Source organism: Oncorhynchus tshawytscha, linkage group LG01, assembly GCF_018296145.1.
Source record: "Oncorhynchus tshawytscha isolate Ot180627B linkage group LG01, Otsh_v2.0, whole genome shotgun sequence".
In the NCBI taxonomy this organism is placed as follows: Eukaryota; Metazoa; Chordata; class Actinopteri; order Salmoniformes; family Salmonidae; genus Oncorhynchus; species Oncorhynchus tshawytscha.
In genome coordinates, this window is record NC_056429.1 from 24,569,934 (window position 1) to 24,582,134 (window position 12,201).

The 12,201-nt window shown below is 40.9% G+C and overlaps 1 long non-coding RNA gene across 2 annotated transcripts; it reads right to left on the reverse strand.

Moving 5' to 3' along the window:
* Positions 1-3,945: 3,945 nt before the first annotated feature.
* On the reverse strand, positions 3,946-11,824 carry LOC112248228. 2 transcript variants are annotated; one of them, XR_002953206.2, is made up of 29 exons: positions 11,722-11,824; positions 11,567-11,619; positions 11,229-11,327; positions 11,088-11,132; positions 10,799-10,906; positions 10,618-10,671; positions 10,478-10,523; positions 10,236-10,289; positions 10,040-10,146; positions 9,832-9,885; positions 9,606-9,713; positions 9,428-9,481; positions 8,942-8,959; positions 8,718-8,825; positions 8,563-8,601; positions 8,171-8,422; positions 8,001-8,054; positions 7,853-7,900; positions 7,705-7,758; positions 7,533-7,586; positions 7,380-7,422; positions 7,247-7,300; positions 7,069-7,122; positions 6,938-6,955; positions 6,820-6,855; positions 6,609-6,685; positions 6,304-6,432; positions 6,048-6,155; positions 3,946-4,680 (listed from the first exon to the last, which is right to left on the reverse strand). It is a non-coding gene; the product is annotated as an uncharacterized LOC112248228 (long non-coding RNA). The 2 variants fall into 2 exon arrangements; XR_002953205.2 differs by having other exon boundaries at positions 10,470-10,523.
* Positions 11,825-12,201: the final 377 nt, after the last annotated feature.

Below are 12,201 nucleotides of genomic sequence, written 5' to 3' on the forward strand. Positions count from 1 at the left end.
TCCCATTCTTCTCCGCAGATCCTCTCAAGCTTTGTCAGGTTGGCTGGGGAGCGTTGCTGCATAGCTATTTTCAGGTCTCTCCAGAGATGTTCGATCGGGTTCAAGTCCGGGCTCTGGCTGGGCCACTCAAGTACTTTCAGAGACCTGTCCCGAAAACACTCCTGCTTTGTGCTTAGGGTTGTTGTCTTGTTGGAAGGTGAACCTTCACCCCAGTCTGAGGTCCTGAGCACTCAGGAGCAGGTTTTCATCAAATATCTCTCTGTACTTTGCTCCATTCATCTTTCCCTCGATCCTGACTAGCCTCGCAGTCCCTGCCGCTGAAAAACATTCCCACAGCATGATGCTGCCACCACCATGCTTCACCGTAGGGATCGTGCCAGGTTTCCTCCAGACGTCACGCTTGGCATTCAGGCCAAACAAATTAAATCTTGGTTTCATCAGACCAGAGATTCTTGTTTCTCATGGTCTGAGAGTCCTTTAGGTGCCTTTTGGCAAGCTCCAAGCGGGCTGTTATGAACCTTCTACTGAGGAGTGGCTTCCGTCTGACCACTCTACCATAAAGGCCTGGAATGCTGCAGAGATTGTTTTCCTTCAGTTTTCCTTCTGTAGAGATGGTTTTCCTTCTGGAAGGTTCTCCCATCTCTACAGAGGAACTCTGAATCTCTGTCAGTGACCATCGGGTTCTTGGTCACCAACCTGACCAAGGCCCTTCTCCCAACGATTGCTCAGTTTGGCAGGGCGGCCTGCTGTGGGAAGTCTTGGTGGTTCCAAACTTCGTCCATTTAAGAATTATGGAGGCCACTGTGTTCCTGGGGACCTTCAATGCTGCAGAAATGTTTTGGTACCCTTCCGCAGATCTGTGCCTCGCCACAATCCTGTTTTGGAGATTTACGCACAATTCCTTCGACCTCATGGCTTGGTTTTTGCTCTGACATTCACTGTCAACTTTATAAAGATATGTGTGTGCCTTTCCAAATCATGTCCAATCAATTGAATTTACCACAGGTGGACTCCAATCAAGTTGTAGAAACATCTCAAGGATGATCAATGGAAACAGGATGCACCTGGGCTCAATTTCAAGTCTCATAGCAAAGGGACTGAATACTTATGTACATAAGGTATTTCTGTTTTTTTCTGCAAAAATTCTAAAAACCTGTTTTCACTTTGTCATTATGGGGTATTGTGTGTAGATTGATGATTATTTTTAGTTAATCCATTTTAGAATAAGATGTGGAAAAGGGGAGGGGTCTGAATACTTTCCAAATGCACTGTAGTGGATTGGAACCTAATTGAATCATTAATCATGAATAGTCAATAGGCCTATTTGTTTCCCTCTCCAGACCAGTATAATGGCATCAAATGCTAAAGTGTGGTGAATTCAATTGGTCTACATGGTTAGAGCAACTTGGGAAATTACATTTTACGTTCTGTGACAAGCTGTCCATGTAAGAAACCTCAGAGTACACATGGACACAGTCCTTCATAGACAAAATATAATCAAAATTAGGTTAGAGCTTGTGAGAACATTGACAACAGTCCTTGTACACTATTTAAGTTTAATCATCTCAATTAGAATTTTATTGTGCAAGCATGGGCAATAACTGCTCAATTGTTGCTGCAGAAGAGAAGACAATTAGGCCTCTATTAAAACCTTTATTTTGCATGCATGTGCAAGTGCTGTAGTGGTAGGCTACAGAAATGTATTTGACATTGTTACAGGCCAATAGGGCTCTGGTCAAAAGTAGTGCACTATAAAGTGAATGTGGTGCCATAAAGGACGTAGTTTATGGGTCATTGAGGGAATATGATTGCAACCATAGGCCATCTATGTGGAGGTGATTATAAATGATATTCAGGAAACTAGTTTTGAAATTAATAACAATATAAACCATGAGGATCTGTGTAATTCCAGCGTTGGATTAGGTTTACTCGCTGTGATATAAATACATTCTGTGTGGGATTAACTTCTGTTTTTATGCTTTTGGCTGGAGACTATAACAGTTATTGCTATACAGACAAAATATTAGATTATTTCTAATAGTGCCCTGGCATAGATAGGTCTAAAGCCATAGCTATATGGTCTAAAGGCATGCTAGCAGGAGAGGATGAGAACATATTCTACACATAATGATTAGTCCTCAATGCATGAACGTGTATAAACCTACTGCACACACTCTGCATGAACAGCAGTTAGGAACAATTCTACCCAGCATGGGTTTATCTTGCAAATCACATTCTGTAATAAATACTGCTATTTCCTGCTACAACAGTTTTCCATCATCCTACAAAAACCATTCATATTATAATTCATTGTACTTACAGTTGAAGTCAGAAGTTTACATACACCTTAGCCAAATACATTTAAACTCAGTTTTTCACAATTCCTGACATTTAATCCTAGTAGAAATTCCCTGACTTAGGTCAGTTAGGATCACCACTTTATTTTAAGAATGCGAAATGTCAGAATAATAGTAGAAAGAATATTTTATTTCAGCTTTTATTTCTTTCATCACATTCCCAGTGGGTCAGAAGTTTGCATACACTCAATTAGTATTTAGTAGTATTCCCTTTTAAGTTGTTTAACTTGGGTCAACCGTTTCGCATAGCCTTCTACAAGCTTCCCACAATAAGTTGGTTGAATTTTGGCCAATTCCTCCTGACAGAGCTGGTTTAACTGAGTCAGGTTTGTAGGCCTCCTTGCTCGCACACGCTTTTTCAGTTCTGCCCACAAATGTTCTATAGGATTGAGGTCAGGGCATTCTGAAGGCCACTTCAATACCTAGACTTTGTTGTACTTAAGCCATTTTGTCACAACTTTGGAAGTATGCTTGGGGTCATTGTCCATTTGTAAGACCCATTTGCGACCAAGCTTTAACTTCCTGACTGATGTCTTGAGATGTTGCTTCAATATATCCACATAATTTTCCTGCCTCATGACGCCATCTATTTTGTGAAGCACCCCAACAACATGATACTGCCACCCCCGTGCTTCACGGTTGGGATGGTGTTTTTCGGATTGCAAGCCTCCCCTTTTCCATCCAAACATAACAATGGTCATTATGGCCAAAAGGTTCTATTTTTGTTTCATCAGACCAGAGGACATTTCTCCAAAAAGTACGATCTTTGTCCCCATGTGCAGTTGCAAACCGTAGTCTGGCTTTTTTATGGCGTTTTTGGAGCAGTGGCTTCTTCCTTGCTGAGTGGCCTTTCAGGTTATGTTGATATAGAACTCGGTTTACTGTGGATATAGATACTTTTGTACCTGTTTCCTCCAGTATCTTCACAAGGTCCTTTTCTGTTATTCTGGGATTGATTTGCACTTTTCACACCAAAGCACGTTCATCTCTAGGAGACAGAACACTTCGTCTTCCTGACCGGTATGACGGCTGTGTGGTCCCACGGTGTTTATACTTGCGTACTATTGGTTGTACAGATGAACGTGGTACCTTCAGGCGTTTGGAAATTGCTCCCAAGGATGAACCAGACTTGTGGAGGTCTACCATTTTTTTCTGAGGTCTTGGCTGATTTCTTTTGATTTTCCCATGATGTCAAGCAAAGAGGCACTGAGTTTGAAGGTAGGCCTTGAATTACATCCACAGGTACACCTCCAATTGTCTCAAATGTTGTCAATTAGCGTATCAGAAGCTTCTAAAGTCACGACATCATTTTCTGGAATTTTCCAAGCTGTTTAAAGGCACAGTCAACTTAGTGTATGTAAACTTCTGACCCACTGGAATTGTGATACACTGAATGATAAGTGAAATAATCTGTAAACAATTGTTGGAAAAATTACTTGTGTCATGCACAAAGTAGATGTCCTAACTGACTTGCCAAAACTATACTTTGTATAGTTAAGAAGAAATTTGTGGAGTGGTTGAAAAACGAGTTGAAATGACTACAACCTCAGTGTATGAAAACTTCAGACTTCAACTGTATTTCAGTTCATTCCATTTGTGACAACAGGGTGTACTGCGGTTTATTGCATTATAGCTGTAAACCATAAAATGTGTGATAAAGAAAGTGATTGTAAAGTATGCTGAAGTGACATATCAATGTACAACAAGTTTAGACCATCCAGATATGGGAGGTCATCAAGTTTTCTGGTATTCGTTTGCAAGAATAAAAAACAAGAGATAAAATATTAGCAAAGATATATTTACAAACACTTAAACAATAAAATACAAATGAGTACATTACATTCTTAAAACATCCACATTAATCAAATATGAAGCATATATTAGCACACACAGTACATCACTGAGAAATGAATAAATAAAAAATAATCGATATGCAGGAGATACAAACAACACAACAGCTATATATTTTTCTTTATAAAATACACATTATATCAATCTCTCCAAAATACATATTTCATCATACAGTACAGCTAGTTGTTATCGCAATTATACATAAGCGCTGCAGCGAACAGACAACATGATGAGACAACATTCTTTTGTCCTGATGAGGAATTGCAGCCAAATGATCTTGCCCCATACACTGGGCAGTGCTTGCTTCTTCTCTCTGGATAAATGGAGGCTACAAAAAGCACAAAGGTCTCAGGACAGCTCTGAGGTCTGTGTCCCAGTGATCTCCCCTTCCCTCCGCACTAACATCCCTGAGGGGCAACAGCTCCAAGTCCCCTCTATGGATCTCTGTGCTCCCCCATACTCGTACCTCCACCTGAGTGACAGACATGGGAAAACAAGCAGAAAATACCAGGCTGTAATTACAGTACACAACATTGGTATCACACACTGTACTGTGGCCTGTAGTATTTTTTATAAGTCTTGACTGACATCAACTGGCCAGGTGGTGAATTACAATGATTATGTCGAATGACTTGTCTTGTAGTTAATTAACATAAAGCAGCAAATGTACTCGGTGTGTATTACGGTTGAATGGCGGGAAACCGGTTACCGAGATTTACCGCCCAAAATCACTACCTTTTCCCGGAATAAATAACTGCAAGAAACCGGTAAGTTATAATAAATTATTTATATGAACAACAATAATAATTCATTTACGAGCACTCAACACCGGTTGAATATGGCCGGTGTCAGTAAACGTCGGCAAAAAAAACGTAATTTAATTGTTGCCAATAGCACAGTTAGTCACCAACGCTCTGGATAACATGAAAACAACCTAACCAGCTCTGGTAGGGCGAGTAAAGTGGTCACTCTCATTTGTGTCTGGAAGTAGCTAGCAAGCTAGCCAATGTTAACTTGGGTGCTTGACTGCCGTTGTAAAGTCAGAACACCCTACTCCTCGGCCCAAGCGTCCAGTACACTCTGAATTTAGAGCACTCCAGATTGAATTTAAGAACACACCCGAAGTAGTAAAATGTCTAACTAGTAATTTGTTATGCTAACTAGCTTGCAAGAGGTTGCATAGCAACAGCATCAACTTCCGGTAGATCGGAGAAGAGCTAGTACTCTCAACTGAAATTATACTATTTGTTTACAGTATACTAAAATTAACTAATGGTATATAGTATGTTAGTATGGGTATTCAAACACAGCTCTACTCATCCCAGGGTTTGTCTTTATTTGACTATTTTCTACATTGTAGAATAATAGTGAATACATCAAAATGATGAAATAACACATGTATCATATAGTAACCAAAACCGTGTTAAACAAATCAAAATACAGTATATTTAGCCACCCTTTGCTTAGATGACAGCTTTGCACACTCTTGGCATTCTCAACCAGCTTTTTGGCTGCTTTTCCTTCACTCTGCGGTCCAACTCATCCCAAACCATCTCAATTGGGTTGAGGTCGGGTGCATCATCTGATGCAGCACTCTATCACTTTTTTTGTTTACTACATGATTCCATATGTATTATTTCATAGTTTTGATGTCTTCACTATTATTCTACAATGTAGAAAATAGTAAAAATAAAGAAAAACCCTTGAATGAGTAGGTGTGTCCAAACTTTTGAATGGTACTGTTTGTGAGAAATTATGTTAGCCATAATAGCTAGCTAGCCTTCAATATTCTGCTCAAGAGATACGCAAAGTTGTACGATTTCAGGACAAGCTACTTACTTGTGACAACACAGGAGGTATACAGGTCATCCCTCCTACAGTGAAGTTACAGGTACACTTGCAGGGCATCAAACAGGCAGCCCTGCTTAGGGTCCACATAAAAGTTTCCTGGAAAGATCACACCTTTGTAAAACTAACACATTATTGGACAAATTACTCTCTAGCTCTAAAAAGGATGAGATGTTGGCTTCACTAGATCTGTTGCCTACATCAGCTCAGTGGCCAGTCTAACTGCTACCTGCTGAGCTCTACTCACCATCCTGCAGGTGTGGATGAATCAGCCCCAGCTTGTTGCAGGGCTGTCTTTGGTGCCCTGAGGCCAGCTGAAGGAGCTGCTTGAGTGATGGTCAGAGTCAAGCGTTCTCCTGGTCATGGTCCGGTTTTGCTGGGAAAATGGCCATCCAAAAACACTCACTTTAGGAGGTTTTACTAATAACTTGAGACATGGAGTGCAGGTTATGCAATTGTTTTGAGGAAATATTTTGTGTGGACTGCAGAGTACGATTCCTCAGTCTTACAGTAAAATAAACAGGTCTAGATTACAATAAATCGGGTACCAACTTTTTAAAATCTTATTCTTTTTTTCCAAGGGATTCAGGTCGCCTATTTCTTGGACGGCCAGGAGGACCTGATTTCCCCTGTAACATAAATGGGGGCTTGCATTTACATAGATCTATTATATACTGTACACTGCATTCTAAATAATTCAGTTACTGTTTCTAATTTGGATCAAAAGACACAATAAGCCTCCTTATTGGTAATCCACACTGACCTCTCACCCCCTTAGCTCCAGGCATACCTTGTATCCCTGCAAAGAGCATGATAGATTTAGATGGAAACCATGGAAATATACCCAACAATAGACATTAGAATGCCAAATGGTTACTTACTCTCTTTCCTAACAGATCCTGAAAAATAAAACAAACAAACATTGACCAAACAAGACTTCAAAATGTCATAATTGTAGCAAACTTACTAGAAAAAACTGAAAAGGTTTGTGAAATAATGACAAAATACATACAGGTTGACCAGGGAAGCCCTTTTTCCCAGGTGGACTGCGAGGACCAATGTCTCCCTATAAATTACCAATGCATTGACATAAACTGATAAGAAATATTGTTCTGATACTGTTATCAAAATGTATCAGGATATGATTCCATTAAAACAACTAATATGGAAAAGAGATACCACAAGCTAACCTGTATGCCTTTTGAACCTAGCCGCCCTTTATTCCCTTGCAGTCCTGGATTCCCCTAAATAAAAGACAGAAATGTAATCTGCTGTCTAAATGTGATGTGTTGTTGATTGATTTCCAACTTTATTCCAGCATACTTTAACTCTACGTGGTCCAATATGTCCCTGTAGGCCTCTGACCCTGAGAGGAGAACAGATATTAAGGAGCGATGATATGGCACCATAGAAAATGAATACTGTTATTTTACTCTATAACATAGGTGTTATTGAATATTGAGACCTATACAGCACCTTTGAGCCATGCTGGCCAAATGTCCCCTTCTCTCCTCCAAGCCCTGGAATAGCCTACACAAAATAGCAATACCAGAGAGCTTGGTTATCAAGCATATGAAAAATGCCTGAGAACATAGACAGGGATTTACAATCAACCATGAATGTAAAGGTTTCAAATGTATTGGTTTACCCTTTGCCCCATTGGCCCTGCAGGTGCTTGTTTTCCTTTAGATCCAAGATTACCCTTGACAAAACATTGGTGGAAGGTTCTGAATGTAAACCATGGCAAAATAAAGAGTTTTGGCCAAATAGCTCTATGTGCATGCACTAAAGAGTACCTTCGTTGGGTATCTCAATTGGTCAAATACAGTTCGTCCAATTTGACCCTGTAACATGAATCATTAGAGTAAGGATGCATCAAATTCCAACATACTGTATACTTATATTGTCTCCAAAACACTATGATTAGGTCTGTATTTCACTCACCATTTTCCCTGGCATACCTGGCCTCCCAGGGGTTCCTCTGTAACCAATATCACCCTGGAGATGAATCATATCAAAGGAAGATCTTTTAGATAATATGTGCCGTTTTATTTCTGGGGGCAACTGGTTGACAAATGGATAAAGATTTCACTTGGGCACCAGACAATGCTTACATTATCTCCTTCGTTTCCTTCAACCCCCAACAATCCATCCAAACCAGCAAGTCCCTGTGATAACAACCCAAACAAAAGATAGAATAAACAACGTCCCATCAATAGGATCATCATCACAACATGGTTTGTTGCAATCTCCGTGATAGGATCATGCAGCTGTAATTGGGTGTCATAGTCAATGTGGCCTATAGGGATACTTGCTGGCTTTCCAGGTCTTCCAACTGGTCCATCCGGTCCCAATGGGCCTTCTCCCTATAAGCAATAGGAGGAAAATGTGGCACATAATAAAAGTTCAAATGTAACCATTAACTATTTGCTTAAATACGTGGTGGGGGAAAAGGGTTTGGTAGAGTGTACAGCAAGCATTGAAAGAAAGAACTGATTAAACTCACCGGTTTGCCTCTAACTCCCTTGTTCCTTTCTTTCCTGGGCTGCCGTGCAATCCCGTTATTGAAGTTAAATGAGAAAATCAGGTCAAACAACCACTTTATGTGAAGATTGTGAGATTTCAAGAGGCATTGTATACTGTAATGCCATGACCTCTCACCTTTGGCCCTTCTATTCCTTTACCACCTTTCTCTCCAAGGGGACCAGCAGGCCCAGGTCTGCCTTTACCTCCTGGAGACCCGGTTAACCCCCTCTTTCCCAATGTCCCCTGTGTACAAACATCCACACACGTATTCAAACTTTAATGACACAACAGCTACTAATACTGTATATATTAAATAAAAATTAAATATCCCACAATTTTTCCTCTTGTTTCAGACTCACCTTTCTTCCTTCTTGGACCTTGTAATCCATGAGAAAAACACAGAGGAAGGAGAAGGATAAATCTATGAGAAAACCTTAAAGAAAATAATAATCATAAAAAGTTGCAGAGTAAAACATACACGTCTCCTTTGAGACCACTGGTCCCAGTCTTTCCCCTCTCCCCTAATCTCCCCTCTCCTAATCTCCCTGGAATCAAACACAAATTGCATTCAAATTGAATCATGGTAACTCAAATCCATATAAGCTGGTTAGACAATGTGAATTACTCAACATCCTTAAGGTATCTGGATAAAAGCATCTGCTAAATGACTAAAATGTAAATGTAACCGATTGAAAGGTGCATTACACCTTTGGTCCACGAAGTCCACTTTTTCCATCAACTCCTCTTTTTCCTGGTAAACCCTGCATTGACAATACACTAATTGTCCTTTATGTATTCTCGGGTTAAATGAACTGTAAATACTGTGTTTTGAAATCAGTCCTTACTGTTGATCATTTTGGTCCCACTAAGCCTGTAGGCCCAAACCTTCCAGGAGGCCCCTATAGTATCAGAGAGAACACCAGTCAGACACTCATTCACAGCTCAGAACATCTCTCAGCAACATTTCAGCTTCATACTGTATATTTACAAATAGTGGTAGCATAACAGCCTGCGCCTACTTACTATGGTTCCAGGGAGCCCCTTCTCTCCTTTGGCCCCTCCTTCTCCGGTGTTGCCCCCTGGTCCATAGTGCCCAGCTAGGCCTGATGGGCCTCTGATGCCCTACTGGCCCTATCAACACACATCCACATCAGGAGAATTAGGAATCAGGCAGGAATATAATTTCAATTCAATTCATGGTTTATGTGGTGTTGAAAAGCCATCCTTTGTTTGCTGGTTTGTGAATCACCTTTAGTCCTGGAACTCATTTGCTCCCTCTGTCCCCTGAGGGCCCTGAGTATCCCTGTGAATCAGAGGACACCAGCATTAGCTCTTTTTCATAGATACAGTGTAAACTAACAGGAACACTGATTCTGTGCCATCATCACAATCACAATCCTGAGCATTCAGGATAAGACCCACCCGTTGTATAATTCTAGAATAAACACACCACCTACTTCTTTCCCAGTGGGCCCTTTGGTCCTTGTTGACCTTGGTTGCCTCCATCTCCCTGGATTCATTTTTCACCTCTTTCCCCACGAGCTCCCATCTTCCCCTTTTCACCCTAACATATTAAAACCTCATATTTATCATTTTGTCAGATGAATATCACAGTTGTTATCAGCCATGATTAATAAATCCTGTGATACTCACCGGTAGTCCCTTTAGTCCTGGTGGCCCCACTGGCCCCCGTAATCCAGTTGGGCCCTAAAGAACAGCAACACTTGTCTCTTCTTATGTCATTATTTTCTTTACTCATTGAGAATCAATGGACTTACATCAGACTCTTTAGTCAAAAATGCTATCCCTGGATTTTGGAATACCAAGTATATACAGATTTAGAATGAATAGAATGACTAAATAATCAATACAGTATAATTCATCTACCTCCTCACCATCGACACCAGCAACTCCCTTCTGTCCAATAGCTCCTCTGGACCCCTGCACAAACACAGAGGATTATAAGAAGACACTGGATACAGCTGATTCTCCATTGACATGGATAATGACATAATACACAGTAGTATAGTTCTACCTTATCCCCTTTGTCTGTCACTGGCCCAATGCCTCCGGGTGGTCCGTCTTTACCCTAGAATTTAAGGACATTCACAGTGTGAAGACACAATGTGTGAAGACATCAAAATAGAAAGAAAATGTAAATCGTCCCACAATTGTTGACAATACAGCAATCAATAAAATAGGAGGGGGTAACTTACTGGGTAACCTATAACTCCACGGGGCCCAACTGGTCCTGGGGGCCCCTTCTTCCATGGTGGCCCTTGGAGGCCCACCTCACCCCATGGTCCTATATTGTCTGCTATGCCCTGTAGAAATAGGATCAGTACAGACCATTAAGAACATCTAACACAAATTCAAGTACATAACACTACATGCTCTAGTCTAGTGCTAAAACCAGATTGTTTGGTGACTTTAAACAGTGTAGTATATATTCCGGATTAATGTTATATATATTGTTACAATGACTAAAATGTGGCGTTGTCTTACATGAGCTCCTCTATATCCCTGTATCCCTGTCAATCCCTGTAGGCCCTGAAACACAACCGGAGAAGATGCCCTGAGTCTCCCTGTAGATTCAGTCAGACACACTTTACAAAGCACTGAGAATAGAACAAATTGTATACTTACTGTGCTTCCTTGTTTCCCCCTTAGACCCTCCTGACCTCGGATTCCCTTAACTCCAGGATTCCCTGGAAGCCCATTAGAACCCTCTTTGCCTTTGGCACCCTATGTACAGGATGGTAAACAAACTGACAAACAAAATCCACAAAAACACTGACAAATAGAACTGCTATGTAACATCCCCTAGTCAGACATAGCTAAGCGAAAAGCTATGAAAACAGATGACTTTGGTTTGGTAGCAAAATACAGTACTAAACAACATTTCCATAACTTCAGAGACTTCAATTATTTGCAAAGTAAAGAGTGTTGAAACAGCATATTCTGTATGGGTAACAGGGACTTACCTTGACTCCTGGCTTTCCTGGTTGCCAGTGATTCCTCTACTTCCAGAATCCCCCTGTTGAAAAATAAGTACACCATGCTTAGTCAATATGTTCCATTTTATAATTTTAGAAACTACTGAATATTAGTGTGTAGCAAAGAACAGAACAATACTCACACTCTTCCCAACTGGACCTTGAATCCCTGTTGCTCCAGACCCTTTACTATGAGCCTCAAAATTGATCTCAAGTGCATCCTTTTTCCATTAATCATCCTTGGAGTCCACCTGTGGCAAATTCAATTGATTGCACATCATTTGGAAAGGTCCCGCAGTTGACAGTGAATGTCAGTGCAAAAACCAAGCCATGAGGTCAAAGGAGTTGTCCGTAGAGCTCCGAGACATGATCGTGTCGAGGCACAGATCTGCGGAAGGGTACCAAAACATTTCTGCACCATTGAAGGTTCCCAAGGACACAGTGGCCTCCATCATTCTTAAATGGAAGAAGTTTGGAACCACCAAGACTCTTCCTAGAGCTAGCCGCCCGGCCAAAATAAGCAATCGCGGGAGTAGGGCCTTGGTCAGGGAGGTGACCAAGAACCCGATGGTCACTCTGACAGAGCTCCAGAGTTTCTCTGTGGAGATGGGAGAACCTTCCAG